Source organism: Polypterus senegalus, chromosome 12 (assembly GCF_016835505.1).
Source record: "Polypterus senegalus isolate Bchr_013 chromosome 12, ASM1683550v1, whole genome shotgun sequence".
Taxonomy (NCBI): Eukaryota; Metazoa; Chordata; class Cladistia; order Polypteriformes; family Polypteridae; genus Polypterus; species Polypterus senegalus.
Genome location: NC_053165.1, coordinates 49,296,619 through 49,315,918, shown reverse-complemented (window position 1 = coordinate 49,315,918; position 19,300 = coordinate 49,296,619). Strand labels below are relative to the sequence as shown.

The 19,300-nt window shown below is 38.4% G+C and overlaps 1 long non-coding RNA gene across 2 annotated transcripts; it reads right to left on the bottom strand.

Annotated features, from left to right (window-relative positions):
• Nucleotides 1-872: 872 nt before the first annotated feature.
• LOC120540711 lies at nucleotides 873-3,293 on the bottom strand. 2 transcript variants are annotated; one of them, XR_005635843.1, is made up of 4 exons: nucleotides 2,981-3,293; nucleotides 1,189-1,831; nucleotides 1,013-1,096; nucleotides 873-898 (listed from the first exon to the last, which is right to left on the bottom strand). It is a non-coding gene; the product is annotated as an uncharacterized LOC120540711 (long non-coding RNA). The 2 variants fall into 2 exon arrangements; XR_005635842.1 differs by having other exon boundaries at nucleotides 1,043-1,096.
• Nucleotides 3,294-19,300: the final 16,007 nt, after the last annotated feature.

Genomic DNA, 19,300 nt, shown 5'->3' with positions numbered 1-19,300 from the left:
TTTAAAAAATATTTTAAAGGAGCCTTTAGATAGCACTAAGTGGGCTTTAAATGAGCAATAGACCCAAAAAAAGACTTGCAGTTAAATTGTTTATTTTCAAAACTACCCACCATCAAAGGAAAACAGAAAAATCAAAGTATTATAAACTGAAATCAACAGAGTATTAATGCACAATAAAATACAAGTAACAATCAATGTAGCAACAGACAATAATTATACTGATTCATTAAATATGCAGTTTACTTTAAGTTTCATTTTATCCCGACATTCCCGAGTGAAAAGTTCCATATCATCCCTAAACTGAAAAATAAATATAAAGGGTTCTTTTGCCAAAATTAAATCTTCAGTTTCAACTGCATCGATGATGTCCTGGAGAGCTCGGCTTTGGTCCTCCTCCTCCATCTCCAGAAAATGGGGCTCAGACACGGCACCTCTGAACAACTGTCTATGTTGGCGCAACCATTTTACTGCAGTGTGGAGGTCCCTTTTTATTAGTGGTTCCTTTAGATAAAGACCACAAAGAGAATTAAACAAAACATGTATTTCTACATGCCTATTTAAATAATATTAGATATTACATACAGTATATACCTCCTCACTGCTCTGGGTCTCATTCACACTCTCCAGTGCCCCTTTAGTGAACGCCTTTGTCCTGTAAGAAATATTCACACGTTAGCCAGAGAGAGAGAGAGAGAGAGAGAGATACCTTTCAACAGCAAAATTCTCCAACAGAATGAAGCACCACCACCTCCTGATCAAGGGTAAATCACACTGCCATGCAGATGGAAAAAACAAAGTACATTAAAACCAGTAACAGATATTAACAAATAATCAGAGACATAAGTGAAAGCTTACAGCTGTGAAGTCAAATGGCATCCAAGACAAGGTGCAGAGCATACTGTGGAGCACACAAAAGAATTATCTTAAATTAATATTTAATCTATTTGCATACAGTACAGTGCACACTCTACTTATTGCAATTTATTTATAGTGATTCTAAAGAATTCCCAACCTAAAAAATAAGTTTCTTTGATTTTCTCACCATCAACATGAATACTCCACAATCCACTGACCCAACCAACTGCTGTGGAAGATTCTGAAATTGAAATGGATTCATATCACCTACTGCAAGTTACAAAAGAATGTCCATTACTTGTAGTCCTCTCAATGACATTCCTATAAACTAACCTTGTTTTTAATTAGTATCCATGTGCCTGAAGATATTCGTTTTGTCATGTTACTGTAACAAAAACAAACAAACAAGTCTTACACATACAAATGTAAATATCCAATATGTGCTGATATTTAGGTAGAGTAAGAAAATCTTGATGTAAGCAGAATATAAGCACAACTTCTTAAAGTAGGCATGTGTTATCAATATTAGTGTGACGGCATTTTGCATATACGGGTTGGAAAATGGATGGATGGATGGATAACTTAAATATTTATAATATACACTTGAATTAAATAAAATATTGTAGTCTGGCAGTAGGGGCAGTGATAATGCTGTGATGGTCTGCAGTCTAAACCACATCTGTGGATGGCAAAACCTAAAATGTGTAACAGTATAAATTGTTATAATGTAGAATACCGAGTTAAAAGTATACAGTATGTACCAGTACTGGACATACATTAAAAATAAACTCTCAAATGAATTTACCTTCATGGAGAACTGCCTTCTTGAAATGACTCTTCAAATGCTTTTTAATTTTTCCAGTTTGGAGGGCTTAAAAACATTACCACTACAAAAAGGACAATGGAACAAGGTGCAACATCTGTTGCATTGAGTCAGCAGTGGTACTGACACTCCCAATTGAATAGTTATGTGTTTCTATAAAAATGACAAAAAAGCAGGATAGCTTTAGCAAGTTTAAATTCTGTATCTACAGTAATCACTCACAATACTAAATAACTGTTTTAATCAAGCAATCAAATTTGAATTATTTTGTGCATTTTACAATTAGTATTGTCACAAAGCAGCTTTAACTATTTCCAGGCCATAAACCTGGAGACAAAAATCTTGGTGTCAGTACCAGATTATAATTGAACAAAATAAAAAATGGTCTGTTTTGTTTTACACAAATTAAAAATAACATAGCAAGTTTAAAAAGAAAAGACAAAGGACAAATAGGAATGCAGATTCATTGTAAATTTTACTTATTGGACTGACTAAGCAAATATATTTTTATCCTAGATTTGAAGGCTGACAGACTGTCAGAATCTCAAACCACTTTGGCAGGGTTGTTCCTAAAACAGTGTGCTTTACAAACTACTGTTTTATTTCCAGCTACAGCTTTTTTTATTCTAGAGACAACAAGATATTCCACTTCCTGTAAGAGTGATTGTAAGGAATTAAAAGGTAACTCAAATATTGAGATCCTTAACTATGCAAAGTGATACATGTGATCACCAGTACCTAATAATTCAATACAAAATACAAAATTTGCAGAAAGAAAATGTAAAGAAAGCAAAACAGGGGTGATATATACTGTTCATATTTCCTGGCTCTTGTAAGCTCTTCAGCCGCTGTATTTTGAACTAAATTAAGTCTGTTATCAGCCACAAAGCCTTATAGTGATCCATGTAGAAGTAATAAAAGCACGGATAAGTTATTCAGCATCATGGAATGCTAACATAATCTAAGTTTTGCAATATTTCTTAAGTAAAATGAAGACTACTCTAGATACATGTTTAGTATGTGTATCAAATGAAAGATCATCATTTTCATTGTAGATATATCCAAGTTTAGAATTAGTGCATTGTGAGTGATAGGGGTGCCATCAACAGACATGTTACATTCAGACTGACATTTTTAGCAGCTTTCAACCAATGACTAGCACTTCTGTTTTTAGAATTCAACAAATGAAAATTTCAAGGAATCTACTTTCTAACAGGTAAACCTCTATTTTAGAACACTGAGATGGTTCATGTAGTTGATCAGATGAATATCATGGTCTATAGTATCAAATGTGGCACTTACTGTAGATGTAATACTATGGGCCTAAAAATGCAACCTTCGTCAGTGGAGTGCAAATCATTGAATACTTTGACTAAAGCAGTACCTGGGTGAAAATGTTACAAGAGATTACTTTTATTTGCAAAAATATAGAGAACCACTTACCTACACCTTTCTCTAAATTTCAGAAATACAAGAAAGATTAGAAAATTGGTCTATAATTTGATAGATCACAGTTAAAAAGATTTCTTTTTTTACATTAAGAAGAGGTTATTAGCCAGTATAAATAATGTAGGTACACATCCAAGATTTAAAAACTAATTTATAATACTTAAATGTGGCTTACCAAAGAGAAAGAAAAAGATCTTTCACAAATGTAGTAAGAAAATGAAGGAAGATTTAGACTTGTTAACTAATGCACCAAATTCTGAACATTCAATTTGGGCAAAGGATTTTAATTTCTCAGCTTTCTTAAAAGCAACATCATTTGACACTACTTCACTGGCTAAATAAGAAAACATAATTTATTATAAAGTGGTGTAGAATTTTGAAGCTTATACCTAGATTACTTTCTCATTTGAAGACTTAATGTTCACTTCTTAACCGAATAGGAATATGTTTGTTTCATTTTCATTAAAAAGTCGCGCCCACCCCCCAAAAAAGAAAATAATTAAAAGTTAAATAAACACTACGTTAACATTCGTTAGGAAATGAATGGATGGATGAATACAATTTATAAAATATATTACAAACAACAAAACGAAACTTAAAAGATCTTAATTTAGGTTAAATATCGTCTTAAAGTATTGGGAATTTTCCGTTCATCAAGAACATAGACTGAACTTTGAGCAAAATGCATTTTTATCGTATTTTGCTGACAATGCAACATTAAGTGTCGATTTCTCCAGTTTTTACGAGGCAAACCACCGTAACCAGTGTTGCAGTCATTAACAATTAGCTCGCCAGCCAAAGATTACATACATGTAAACGTAAAGTTAACTTTTCAAACTGTTCTGAAAAACGTTTTGCAAAATGTACAGGTTTATAATTATATTAAGAATAACAGTAGTAATAATAATAATAACAACAACAACAATAATACCGTGCTGTTTTCTGTCATATTTTGTTCGTGCTCAAAAATGCTGCGCTCGTGCTAAAAACTAAGACTTGTGTTCGATAAATGGAGGCGTTGTTTTCGCCTTGCCTAGAAATGGTAACGTCACTTCCGGGTCTAAAACTGCGGGTCTACAACTGCGGGTCTGAAACTGCGGTGACGTATGGTGCTGTGGCTCTGCAAGTGGATGCTCTCCTTTATTCCGACTCTAACATTTTTGTAGCTGTGATGTGTGCATCAGTGTAATGGATGTACCAGGAAATCATGCATTGACAAAAGTTCCCGTTTGCTTGGAATTGAAAGTGTGATTAAATGCGTTATTTTTTTAAAGCGTTATGGAGTACATGCATCGAAGCTTCTCAGCTGTGCTTGTGCTAATAAAGGGAAACATTTTAAAAATAACGTAACATGATTCTGCGTTAACCGAATATTTTTTCATACGTCCCAAACCAAGGAGATGCGAAGGTAAAATGAATCAGTAGCGCGCGTACATACTCAGTGCATCCCCTCTCGAGAATCGAACCTCGAATGTCGGCATTAGAGGCGAAGACTCTACAATTGAGCCACAGCATGTGGCTTGTCTATGCGAGAGTATGTACTGTAGATAGGGGTATATATATACATTTAAATATATACCCGCGTATCGCAGTGGAGAAGTAGAAGTTATGAAAAAGAAAAGGGAACATTTTAAAAATAACGTAACATGATTGTCAATATACAGTAATTGTTTTGTGAGTGTTATTGAATGTTGCTGTCATCAAGGATTTGATTATCATTATTTGTTTCAATCAGGGTCGTATTTGTACGATGTGTTGTGTTCAAGTTACATTCCGTGTTTGTCAATCGTTGTAAAGATGACAGGTTTCATTCATCGATTCGTTTCTTACTGCATCAATAAACAGCTCGTCTTCTTCTTTATCTGAGACCTGACACACTGCATGCACGGGTTTTTTACACTGTCTTCCTTTAGCGGACATTGACTTTTCCACCGTGTGCTTTGTTTCCACAGTAGCTGCATTTATGAATATGCTTATCAGACACTTCATATTTTTTGCTGCCTTTTCAACTGTGTAATTCGGTTTTTGTTCAGCGCTTTTTGGAACTGTTGCTTTTTATCTATGCACTGCGTCAGTTCACGTGAGCCACTCGGTGTACTTGCATCGAAGGTTCCCAGCTGTGCTGGTGCCATCTTGTGCTATGTCCATAGCTTTATTTAATGTTACCTTAGTCCTGGCACTTAAAACTTTCTCTCGCAGTTTCGCTGAGTTTGTGTCAAACACCACCCTGACCATCTCATCTTCCTCTCCATAAGCACAGTCCTTCACCCGTGAATATTTACCCGTGGCAGTTTGCTATTGGATTGCGCTGACGGACGGCCTTCTATGGGCAGGCACTAAATTACAACGCCAGCGCAGCCTGTCTATGAACTTAATTTAAAGTGTAGGTTTACATCGTGCTTTGTTTCCGAAGTAGCAGAACTCGCTTCTTATTGTTTCGCTGCCTTCTCAATTATATAATGCATGTTTTCTTGAGCGCTTTTTTGAGGTCTTCCTGGTTTTCTATGTACTGCGTGATTACGTGGGAGGCGTGATGATGTCACACGAAACTCCGCCCCCCGGCGTTGAAGCTCATCTTCATTACAGTAAATGGAGAAAAACTGCTTCCAGTTATGACCATTACGCGTAGAATTTCGATATAAAACCTGCCCAACTTTTGTAAGGAAGCTGTAAGGAATCAACCTGCCAAATTTCAGCCTTCCACCCACACGGGAAGTTGGAGAATTAGTGATGAGTGAGTGAGTGAGTGAGTGAGTGAGTGAGTGAGGGCTTTGCCTTTTATTAGTATAGATATATATACTGCTCAAAAGAATTAAAGGAACACTTTTTAATCAGAGTATAGCATCAAGTCAATGAAACTTATGGGATATTAATCTGGTCAGTTAAGTAGCAGATGGGGTTGTTAATCAGTTTCAGCTGCTGTGGTGTTAATGAAATTAACAACAGATGCACTAGAGGGGCAACAATGAGATGACCCCCAAAACAGGAATGGTTTAACAGGTGGAGGCCACTGACATTTTTCCCTCCTCATCTTTTCTGACTGTTTCTTCACTAGTTTTGCATTTGGCTACAGTCAGTGTCACTACTGGTAGCATGAGGCGATACCTGGACCCTACAGAGGTTGCACAGGTAGTCCAACTTCTCCAGGATGGCACATCAATACATGTCATTGCCAGAAGGTTTGCTGTGTCTCCCTGCACAGTCTCAAGGGCATGGAGGAGATTCTAGGAGACAAGCAGTTAATCTAGGAGAGCTGGAGAGGGCCATAGAAGGTCCATAACCCATCAGCAGGACCAGTATCTGCTCCTTTGGGCAAGGAGGAACAGGATGAGCACTGTCAGAGCCCTACAAAATGACCTCCAGCAGGCCACTGGTGTGAATGTCTCTGACCAAACAATCAGAAACAGACTTCATGAGGGTTGCCTGAGGGCCCAAATGTCTACTACGCCCTGTGCTCACTGCACAGCATCAGGGAGCTCAACTGGCATTCGCCATAGAATACCAGAATTGGCAGGTCCACCACTGGCGTCCTGTGCTTTTCACAGATGAGAGCAGGTTCACCCTGAGTATATGTGAAAGACGTGAAAGGGTCAGGAGAAGCCGTGGAGAATATTATGCTGCCTGTAACATCGTTTAGCATGACTGGTTTGGTGGTGGGTCAGTGACGATCTTGGTGGCATATCCATGGAGCGACTCACAGACCTCTACAGGCTAGACAACGGCATCTTGACTGCCATTAGGTATCAGGATGAAATTCTTGGACCCATTGTCAGACCCTACGCTGGTGCAGTAGGTCCTGGTTTCCTCCTAATGCACGAAAATGCCCGGCCTCATGTGGCAAGAGTATGCAGGCAGTACCTGGAGGATGAAGGAATTGAAACAATTGAATGGCCTTCACGACTTAAACCCAATAGAACATCTGTGGGACATTATGTTTTGGTACATTAGGCGCCGCCAGGTTGCTCCTCAGACTGTACAACAGCTCAGGGATGCCCTCATACAGATCTGGGAGGAAATGCCACAAGACACCATCCGTCGTCTCATTAGGAGCAAGCTCGTGGGGGCCACACAGGATATTGAAAAGCATTTTGAGTAGCAGAAATTAAGTTTTTGAAAAAATGGACTAGCCTGCCACATCTTCATTTCACTCTGATTTTAGGGTGTCTACACAATTGAGCCCTCTGTAGGCAGAAAACTTTTATTTCCATTAAAAGACTTAGCATCCTTTTGCTCCTAAGACATTGCCCTGTCATTATTTGTATAGATATCCAACTTCATATTGAGATCTGATGTATCTAATGTGTTTCTTTAAAGTGTTCTGTTTAATTTTTGTGAGCAGTTTATATATATATATATATATATATATATATATATATATATATATATATATATAAGCAGAGGTGGTGAAGTGACATGAGTAAAACTGAAACCTCACTGAAATATTTACAGTATGCTCCAAAATAATAGTTCCAATAATTGGCACCTAAATCCCTTATTCTGAGCATAATGTAAACCTTTCTTTGGGGTTCCAAGACAGAAATTATCAAAAAGTTTTGAAGATTTAATGACTATGCAATAGAATTTTTGTACAACCTGATGAATTATTCTGCTATATACAGTATATGCAGTTCATCTGCTATTTTAATATTCTCAGAAAAAATGAAAGCATGTTATTACATCAATGGAAAACAAGTACTCATTCTTTGAATCAGATAACTGTGTCATTACTTTTGCAATGCGTAGCTTTTTGTCATGAAGTTAGCGTCTCTGCCTATTTTCGTGCTTTTTTTTATTCCATTTGTGTGTCCTCTGCTTCTCTGTCTGCTGCTCTGCTGTGTATTCTTCTCTTGTACGTGTTGTGTCTTTTATTGGCTTTGGTTTCTCTTTGTAATATTGTGATTTGGAGAAATGATTAATAAATGTATAAAAAAGAACTTGAAACTATTTATCCTGAAAAATACTTGAAGTGCTCATTTCCTTGGCTTTTAATGCCAACACTAATTGTATGGTAATTTAAGACTAGTCACTTAAAATAAAATAAACCATAGTCAGCAAACCTGTTAAATGATTGCTCCCAATATCAATCTTATTGTTTTAAACACAATTTCTTACAAAGGGATTACAATTTAATTGACTTTTCAATAAACAGTTCTATTTTCTGAGTGTAAAGAGATGGAGAGAAAGAAGAATTTCAAGCTCTCAAATAACTTTTAGAATGTTTCCTTCAGTGTGAGTATCTAAATAAAATGAAATTCTTCACTTTCATGACTGTAATCTGTGGTTCATTTTATTAAATGCAGACCAAGTGCACTCAACTGGAATTAAAACTTTTTGAAGAATATCCTGTATCATAGGCTAAATATGACACTGGCAGTAAAAGGAGAAAATTAAGGAGTATTTTGAACTTGAATTGGGGTTAAAAAAAGTAAAGTGATAAGTCTTATTGAACAAAAGAAAATACTAATTCTGGTCAAACTTGTCCCAAACAGTTCTGATAATGAAAGAATTCCTTAAACCAATGTAAATGGAAATGGGAGTCTCATATTAAAAAGTCACTAGCACAGGGGTACCCCCAGATTTGGTGCAGGGCCCTGTCTTCTCCTCTCTATGCACCTTCTCACTAGGCCTTGTTAGCCAGTCTCTCTCCTGTTAGTGCTATGCTGACAATACACAGCTGTACCTGTTATTCACTTCAGCGGACCTTACGGTATCTGCTAGAATCTCTTCATGTCTCGCCAATATTGCAACCTAGATGAAGGATCACCATTTCCAGCACAACCTGGCAAAGACGGATCTTCCTGTGATCCCAGATTGTTCGTCTTTTCTGCTCCCCATCTGTTTTTAGCTCAGCTCATTATTGCTAACACCTGCCAAGTCTGTACCCAACCTTGGGGTGGTGATCGACAGTTAACTGCCCTTAAATGAACATGTTGCAATGGTTTCTTGGTCTTGTAGATTCACTGTATATAAGCGTCTGTAAGATCAGACTGTATCTGATGGAGCATGCAGCACAACTCCTGGTCCAGACTTTGGTCTTGTCACATCTGGACTACAGCAACTACCTGCTAGCATGTGCTACCAAGCCACTGCAGATGATTCAAAATGGAGCAGCAAGCCTGGTTTTCAACCAGCTGAGGTAGGTGTGTTACTCCTCTTTTCAGCTCCCTGTAGTGGCTCATATTAAGTTCAAATCTTTGATGCTTGCCTATAGAGTAGTCAACGGGTCAGCACCTACATATCTGGAGACACTTGTGAGGTCCTATGCTCCTTCTCGAACACTCAGGTCATCTGTTGAATGGTGTCTGGTGATGTCACCTCTGCGTGGCATCAAATCTCAATTTAGACTCTATTCATGTGTGGTTTCTGGCTGGTGGATTGAGCTGCCCATCTCCATTTGGAATTCTGACTCCTTTGATGTGTTTAAAAAGCATTTGAAGAGCATCTAAGCATCTTGTTTGGTGAATTTCTGTCTGACTGATTAGGTTTTTGCAAACTAAGAACTCTAACTCACTTGTGTTTTGTTCTGAGCTCTTCACTTGTGATGACCAATCTTGAAGCCTTGCCCTGTAACACTTACAGACTGAGGTTTACTCAGTGATGTTCACCTCACTTTGGATAAAAGGATCTGCTAAGAAAGTAAATGTGATATACACTGGGGTAGCTAACTTTGGTGGGGGAAGCAGTTTGTTCTGTTAATGAGCTCCCACTTTTACTGATTGTATTGTGTTATACGGCTCAGTGATCTGAGGAAAATTTACAGGGGTTAGTCAATTGGAAGACTGATTGACAAGTCAGAGGAAAAACAAAGCAAAAGTCAGATGAGGGCGAGTTTGGGGTTAGGACACTGTCAGATGTGACTCAATCACACATGTAGGGTAGGGGAGTGTAGTGGCTAAGCAATTCCTCTAGAGAGTTGGCACTGGGAGAATAGAAGCAAGTCACTCAGTTGGTCTCTGCTTCCATTGTATAGATAGAAAATGACAAAAAAAAAAAAACAACAGAAGTACAGTGCGAATCAAAAGTATTCACCTCTTGGATGTTTTCATATTTTGTCATCACAGAGGATCTAATTTGGCTTTTTTTTACAACTGATCAACAGAAAAATGACTCTTAAATGTCAAAGTGAAAACAGTGGTCTAAATCAATTACAAATATATCACATGAAATAGCTGATCTAGTAAGTATTCAGCCCTTTTAATGTGTGTCAAACATGCGCACAATAGGAAACCGCTTCAAGACCCGACGAGCAGCGTAATATATCGTGCCAGGGGACAAACCTCTCTTTCTTCATTTCCACAGAAAGACCGAAGCAACGCCGCCTTGAATCTACCTGGACTCCCTAACCACGTGCTACCACTTCCTCATTCCTTCCTTCCCTCTGGTCCACTTGTGATGATGTCATGACTCCCATTCACCACCACGGTTCCTTCCCAGTATTCCATCTGCCTGTTTCCGGTTTCACCACACAAATTGTTCCCTTACGCCATTTCATGTTGTCTGTTGTAACGCATCTGAGCAATAACTGACCTTTCTGAAACCACAGTATACGGGGCCGGAAACCCCAAAACTTTATGATTGTTTTTGTTTATTTTACATGTGGCACACGTAAATCATCACTGGTGCAGTCACAGAATTAGTTTAACGCAGAACATCGGCAGAGTGCAGTAGTTCCCAACCTTTTCTATGCCCTGCACCTGTAGAAAATGTTTAATTTGTGTCTGTCATATGTACAAGAGTAACATTGCATTTGAAGATGAAGAAGTCAAATTTTTGAACCACAAATTGAACTACATTCAGTAGTGTTGGTAACCAAATTTAACTAAAAAAATTAGCTTTCAAGTCAGAATATAAAATTTAAATATAAATTGACCAATTTACTTTTATAAATTTCAATAATCTTAAAAATGTGTCCCCTGTTAAGAGTAGCAACTTGATTAATGATCTGGGGTTAGGGGTATCCTGCATGAAACACCATAAGGAAATGACACAGAATCAATGATCAAGGGGTTTGGGGGATTGGAGACCCCAGTGAAAAAATACTGGCAAACTGCTTAGCAGTGAAACAAAGTTGATGAGCTTTGTCCCCTGATAGCACCTGCACTGCACTTCAAAAACAGATGTGCTGCACAGTTAAAACTGCCAGGGCCACCAGAAACAAAGATGGGCTGAGTGTTAGCAGCTGGTGGTGCATCCAATTCAGTCCACCCCGGCAAAAATGTCAATCAAACTTGAAATTAGTGACGTTTCACGATCAGGGCTTACACAGAAATCAATACTAGATGTCGCCCTTCTCTATGGATCATTGCAAGGGCCAAATTTTCTTCTCTTAATAAAAGTTATTTGCCTTTGCAAATGCTCCACCTGCAGCAAGAAACCCACGAGAACGTGCATTTCTGGAGCTCAATCACAGGTGACAATTGCACGTGCAATGCTTGATTGTTTTTGCTACCATTTTATAGACCTTCCCTTTTACTCTTGCAGATACTCTTCTATCACAAATCACTCCTGCCACTCTTCTCCACATAGTCTACCCTCTACCTGCATTCTCTTCTTTAGCTTTCTACTGCGCTATCCGTTGCTTTGGACTGTTGAACCCAAGTATTTAATTTTGTCTCTCTTCACCACCTCTTCTCCTTGCATTTGCACCCTTCCACTACCTTCCCTTTCATTTACGCACATGTACTCCATCTTACACCTACTGGTTCTTATTGCCCTTCTCTCCAGTGCTTACCTCCACCTCTCCAGGTCCACCTCACCCTGCTGTCTACTGTCACTACACATCATAATGTCAGTCTCATCCCCATGGTTGATTTGGCATAGGTTGTATGCCTGATGTTCTTCCTTACACAAACCTCTCCAATTTCCCCGGTCTTGGGACCGGCAGTAAGACCCCACTGGCTCGTGTGACCCCAGTGGTTGGGTTATGTTCTAGTACTGTACTCGTTTTTGATTTTTCCCCAGTTATAACCAGACACTGTGGGTGAGCCACAAAATCACAACTCCATAGTTAGATTTCTGAAGTCATCTACAATAAATTGTGACAAAAATTAACCACAACGACTGCAGAGTAAGCATTGGGTGTGTCTGCATCTCAGCTGAATTGTGTTTTCAAAAGGGGAGATGTTACTAGTTTTGACCACCTAATCTCTTATATTTGGATTGCAATAGAAAGCAAACACCAACAGTTCCTTAAAAAACACAACATAAAAATTCTCAAATGGAATGGAAACATAGGGTGAAAATCAAGAGCCAGACATCTCACTCACACCCACGGAGTGCCAGTTTAGAATCCCTCACCAGCCTAACACACACACATACACATACAGTACGTGTTTGAGATGCTTCACTTGGGCTTGCTGGCTCTGAAAACTGAAGTGCCCGCAGAAACGCTCTCTCACAGACACAAGGAGAACGTGTTATATCCACACAGACAGCAACTGGGCATGGAATTCAAATCAAGGACTGCTAATTTATAAGGCAGCAGTGCCATTCATTAAAAATAAGTAAATACTAAGTGAGAATGATCCATATAAAGAGTTAGATTAATCTTTATTAATATACAAAGGTAAGTCAATAATTATCCACACTTCTGCCAAAATGTTGTTGGGGTTGGCTGCACAACTTTCCTCTTGCACATTTGGCAACAATCTATGGTCACTGTGATAAAGTATTGATCTTAACCAGTCAGTTCTGTTATTGTTTTCTAGGAGTGAACATGGCCGCTCTGCCCTCCATTTGCACCAAATAATACTTTTATATGAATTAAAGAAGTATCAGGGTGGAAATCCTTAGAAGGTCTTCTGCACAATATAGAGAAAGTGTTATATCATGGTGGAGTGTTTATGAATAGATTGACAAGTTCTAAAAAGGTCAGACAAGTGTTAAAGGAATACTCCACCCAAAAATGGTATTTTTTTTATATGTTACTTACCCCATGTCGTTTGTGGTGGCTGAGAAAAAAAATAATCTCATGTTTTCATGTAGAATAAGAGAAAACAATTTATGATGCAATGGAACATAATTGGTGACCTTTCTGTCCAAACGAAAATAATGCGAAAAACCTCCATGGACAAAAGAACTTGTGTCACATTAAATGTCCATTGTATGTTCAAATTGTGAAAAACGTGTGGATCTTTTGCTAAAATATTATTAGTTACTTCTGGAAAACTCGGCATAGGACCTAAACAGGAAAGGCGCATTCCCATAATGCTGTACATTTGAACTGAAGACAGGCCTCTTGTCCAATGAATGAGAGGAAGGGGTGGATCTTCAATTCAAACGCACGTTATTATGGGAATTCACAAGTCTTTCCTGTTCTATGCTGAACTTTCCAGAAGTAACTATTACTATTTTAGCAAAATAAGGATGGATTTTGCTTGTGTTGAGTAAAAAAATGGATTCAGACATGCGGATTATGTAACACGAGTTACATGAGAATTTTATTTCTTTTTTCCATGGACATTTTTGATATGGTTTGTCATTGGACAGACTGGGTCATCATTACATTTGATCACATCGTAAACTGCTTCCTCCTGTTCTGCACGAAAACATGAGATAAATTTTTTTTCTCAGCCATCACTGCAAACTACATGGGGTAAGTGACATATTACAAATATCATTTTTGAATGGAGTATTCCTTTAAGAGTGAAGAGGGTGTTAGACATCTATCCACATTCACTACCGACAACAACATTAATTAAGTCTGTATCATGATTCTGACAAACCGATGAGGATTTTGGCTCCTGGTTTCAGACTATAAAAAGTGGATCACTGTTCGCTGTTCTTCTTTGGTGGTCATGTTTACTCCTAGACAACAGTAAGCGAAACTGAATGATCCAGGTTTAAACTTACCACTGTGGCCACAGACACATCAGGTTTTCACAAATGTGAACAGAAAAAGCTGTCCCATCATCCTAAATAAATGTACCACAAAAGTGTGGATCATTTTTGACTTGCTCTTGTATTTTCAAAAAGGTAAAGTACTAACCATCAAATTATTGTGTGTCCTGTTTAGATGAATGACAAATAAATCTCTTTTGGAAAGGGGCACTCATAAGCTTGCTTTATTCACATTTTATTAAATCTATTGGCAAAAGGCTTCATGCGCTTGGTATGTCTAATAAATTTGCATTAGTCCGAACAGCAAACTATGAAACAGGTAGAAAGTCTGAACTCCTGAACATAAGTAAAATATGCAGACATGCAGTAAGGTGCTTGGGCGGGTAGATCAGGAAGGTAAAGAACCTCCCAAAGTAATGAAATCAGCACAGCTTCTTCAAAAGGCTGATACTGATGAATTTTCTGCATGCATTTCACTATAATCCATCGTAAGCTGAATGTTCCTGAATGTTTCTACATTCACCCCACAGGCTTGAATGTTCAAACACAGGCCTGTGGTGTAAACATTACATTTTTGTTGTATAACTACATTTTTTTTTGGCAGGCTGTAACCTGTCATGTGCAAATCCAGCAAACATTTTTCATCTTTTCTGAGTCCCACTTGTGTATCTTAAGCTCCAAAAAAAGATTTGGGCACTCTGTAAACGGTCATATAAAGAAGGCACTCACTTGATCTATTGGTCCAATGCCAGTCCTTCAATTTTCTGTCAACCATAAAAAAATACTATTTAAACACATAACACAAATATGTAGGCGAGCTCCACTTTAATACAAGCTTCATCATGTCTTAGTGTGGAGAGCAATGAGTAAACCTTTTCTCAAGGGTGTGATTATTCACTTGGGCTTGCCGGCACTAAGCAGAAGAGATCATGGGATAGGGTTGTAGAAGAAGCCAGGGGACTGAGATATTTGTCTGTTTTTTTCCTCCCGTTCGCTCTTACCTGAAAGAAGATCAGTGACCCTCAGCTAATGCTGTCAATCCGTACCCTTTCCTTTCCAAAAGACTGAGACGGACTCTTGAGTAGTCTCTGATGACCACTGTCAGAGTATCTATAATAGTCTGCAACTTTAAGAGAGCAAAAGATATAAATATGTGGGGCCACTGGGAATTCTGATGTAGAACTGTATGAGGGTAAGATGTTCACAAATAATACTGAAGGTTTTCTTGAAGTTTGTTCGCTCAAGTAGTTTACCATGTTGCAGTGATACAGCGGGTCTCCCTTCTTTATCCTCCAAAATCTTCACATGGTGTCAGAACTGTGTGAAGAACAAAGAAATTTATTGAAACAATTTTCACACACCTGAAAACTTCCCCTTTGACCACACAACGGAATGGATAGTTAGGAAAGAGCAGTTCTTGAGATTCAGAACAGCTACAATAAATAAGACAGCAAAGTTCAGGTTAGCTCATCATTACATTTCGCAATAAGAGGGATTGAAATAATTGTTGACTTTGTGCTAAGAAAGGACGATGAATATTTTTTCCCAGACGTAATGTTATTTATGAGTGTTTTATCAAAGAGTGCAGTGGACCAGAGGAAAGGCTGAAATACTTATCAGAGCTTTACATGAGCAATCCAAACATTGTGATTTTGGAGCGCAAAAAGACAAACATATCCAAAATCATACAGCTGTCTACATTTTGGACAGAGAACTTTCACGTAAATTGCAGTTTATATCCGACCTTATGCTTGCACAATTTTTTTTTGTGACGGTATGCACCGGTATAGTCTACGGGCACCTCGGATGCGACAAAGGGTTGGAATCAACTACATGTTAAATTATTCTATAATCAACTGTCTGCTGACAATTTGTATACTTCTACCCGATGCCGTGCATTCTGTGTTAACTGGTAAATACTACATTCGTCCAAATTAGGAACATCTGTGGAAAACTACGGTTATCCGAAAGAGATGCAACTCATGGATTCCTTCAGTAACTCATTGAAAAATAATGTGGAAACTTGAAGCCTCTATCGCATGTTCTTAGTCGTATTCCAGTTTCATCAAGCGAGTGCAAACGTGAGTTTTCACAAATGAATCAAATTGTTACTCCAATGAGAGCCTCGTTGCTGACAAGCACTGTCTCTGCACTTCTCTTTATACAACTGGTTGGCCCTCCAATTACGCGCTTCGAACCTGGGAGATATGCTAACTCATGGCTGTTACAATGTCGATGATCAGCCATTGACACTCAAAGCAAAGAACAATTAGAAAAACTGCATCTGATGAAAACATACACAAAGTTTGGAGTTTTCTTTAAAACTCAATCAAATTAAAAACATTGATTGCTTTTCGGTACTACATAACAACTTTTTCGTAGAATATTGAGGTCGTTATTAACTTGTGGTTGATATTCTTCGATTTTGGAAATTCTGTGCTTGTAATTTTAAACTGTCAAGCACAATATTATGCAGTACAGTACTCTTGACGATTTGTCAGTTTCAAATTTCAAATGTTATGTTTTACCAAATAAACAAAACATGTAGCACTAGGACTCTTGGCCTTTATGTACCTACACAATACCTCATACTTGATCCAAATGCAATATATGCGTACCGCCACCTTGTTCTTTACAGAATAAGCACTGGCATAGACGGCATGACAATCTGAGGAGGTGGAGCCACAGGTAAGCCATTAAGTAGTGTAGCCGTGCAGGAAAAAGGAAAAGAGAAAACATCATGGAAGAAAAATAATTAATGGAAGCTTAAAGGATACGTTTGGTGTTTTTCAAGCGAAGGTAATTGCTTCACAAACATGGTTTACCAGTAACGGCGCACTGCACATTATCATGCAGTGAATACACTTGACTCTTTCTCTGTACGTTTAGCATTCGTTTGCTCAGAGGTTGATGCGCTTGCTGCTTCCTGAGCAGCTCTTCTCTTCTCCACCCTAGCAGCCCACTTCTTCTCTTCTTTCGTCAGCATGTTTTCACGTTAAAACTGATTAAATCAGCACTTAAGTCTTCAATCTGCCTCAAGAATGATTTAAGATATGAAGAGGTTGAGGAAGTGACGGCGAAGGTGGTAGGAAATGAGAACAGTGCCCATACGCATGTGCCACACAGCTGCCCTGCTGCCGAGAGTTGATTCTACAATAAAATAAAATAAAAATAACAAGAGGAATAACCTTGGAGGTCAATCATCACTCTGAAAGCGGATAGTAGACATCACGTAGTATATGTGTACTAAACTTCAGGTCAATAGTTCAAACGGTTTGCTAGCTACAGGTGCTTTAAAATCCTGGACAGATAAACGAACAGCCACAGTAGCATATAATATATAACCAATATATGCATTTGTCCTGCAAAACTGAGCTATAAAGTTAAGCGTTTTCTATAATTTTAAAAAGATACAGAGCCTATACTGGCATTTTTATAATGAAAGCCATGTGTCACGTACCCGTAGTGCCAGCTTAGGATCGCCAATTAATTAACCAAACATGCATGTCTTTGGGGGTGTGGGAGGAAATTTAGGGGACTCTGGAAAAATATGCAGACTACATGAGGACAACAACTACGTGCAGGACTTAACTGTATTGGCTTAAACTGCGTCTTAAAAGCAGAACGTAGCCATTACTGAAATGTGTTCAAAATAATAATGTGGAGGGGTCATTACAAAAAAGAAACAAACTGAATAAGGTGTGTTTTAAGGAACAACTTGAATAAAGACTGAGACACTTCCAAATGGCTTACAGATTACTGAGGTGTTTACAGTCAACAGAAAGCTTTCACGTTACACACACATTGACATTTTATTATGCAATTGAACTTTTACCTGGTGCACCTTTACCTAAAGTGTGGTGAGATGCCTTGTCAGATCCAAAAAGAAGAACCATGAATATAACTGTTGTTAACAACAGAGGGTGCCACAGAGACCCAAACACAAATATACAAACAAGTCCCAGGATCAAAACCAAGGGATTTATTATGAAACAATGCCTTCCAATGACAACTGCAAATATTCTTTCCCTTTCTTCTCTGTACCACACAGAGGCGAGTGTTGCCTATCTCCTCATCCGACTCCAACTCACCTGGACAAGGCAGAGCAGCTCCTTTTTATTGCAGACCCTCACTTACTTCTGGTGTTCCAAAACTGTGGCTCAGAAGCACTTCTGGGTACTTTTGGGAACTCCAGCCCCTATAGAGGTCCCTTGTGGCACCAAAGGGACCCTACAGGGGTGAACCAAAGATCTGCAACTCCCATGATGCCCTGTGTGTATCTGCAGGGGTAGATGCTGCCACCTAGCATATGGGGGGAGACAACGACCCGAATATATTGCCTTCCCCTGTCCTACTGTGATTTTGGTGTCCCAGTCAGAAGAAGATCCCAAATCAATTCTGGCTGTGGTGCTGGTCCCAGTGTGTTGTTCCTCGGGCTGTACAGGATTACATCTCGCCTGAAGAAGGGGCCTGAGTTGCCTCGAAAGCTTGCATATTTTAATCTTTTTAGTTAGCCAATAAAAGGTGTCATTTTGCTAGGCTGTACAAAATAATTTAGGAAATGGCTTTATTCACTTCACCACTTTTTTCTATAGGTGCTAAGATTTATTCATTAATTCATTTTTAAGGGGAAAATCAAAAAATCTAAATCCAATTTTATTTGTCACATCTACTTTATTAAAAGGACAAGAGTCTGTGTGTTGGTGTGTGTGTGTGTGTGCATCCATCTGTCCATCCGTGTGTGTCTCTGTTGTATGCAATTTGGTATGAGATTCGTAAAAGCAGTGCTAATGTTTGTGATGTGCCATATGTTGGAATGAAAAATGCAATGCATTTTAATACTACATGCATTCCAAAATACATTCCAACATATGGTGCATATGCTGAGGTCTATGTGGTTTTTTTAGATTTCAACCTTTCTTAGATGGGTAACATTAGTGCAATGGTTGCTGCAGGTAGCACACAGGTTAAGGTGACTGAGTCTCAATCTCAATCTCTACATTTGTAATTATCAATTTTGCTTTACATAATAAGGAATAGAAAAATAAAAGACACAATAAGAAAACAAAGTAAATCGACATTAATTAACATCGAATAAAAGTAAGGTTCAATGGCCAGGGGGGATAGAAAAAACAAAAAAACTCCAGACAGCTGGAGAAAAAAAAAAATCTGTAGGGATTCCAGACCATGAGAACGGCCAGTCCCCTCTCGGCAATCTACCTAACATAAATGAAACAGTCCTCTTTGGATTTAGGGTTCTCACGGAAGGGCTTGATGATGATGATGGTCACGTAGAATTCTGCCTTTTAATCCGTCCATAAAATGACCCCCAGA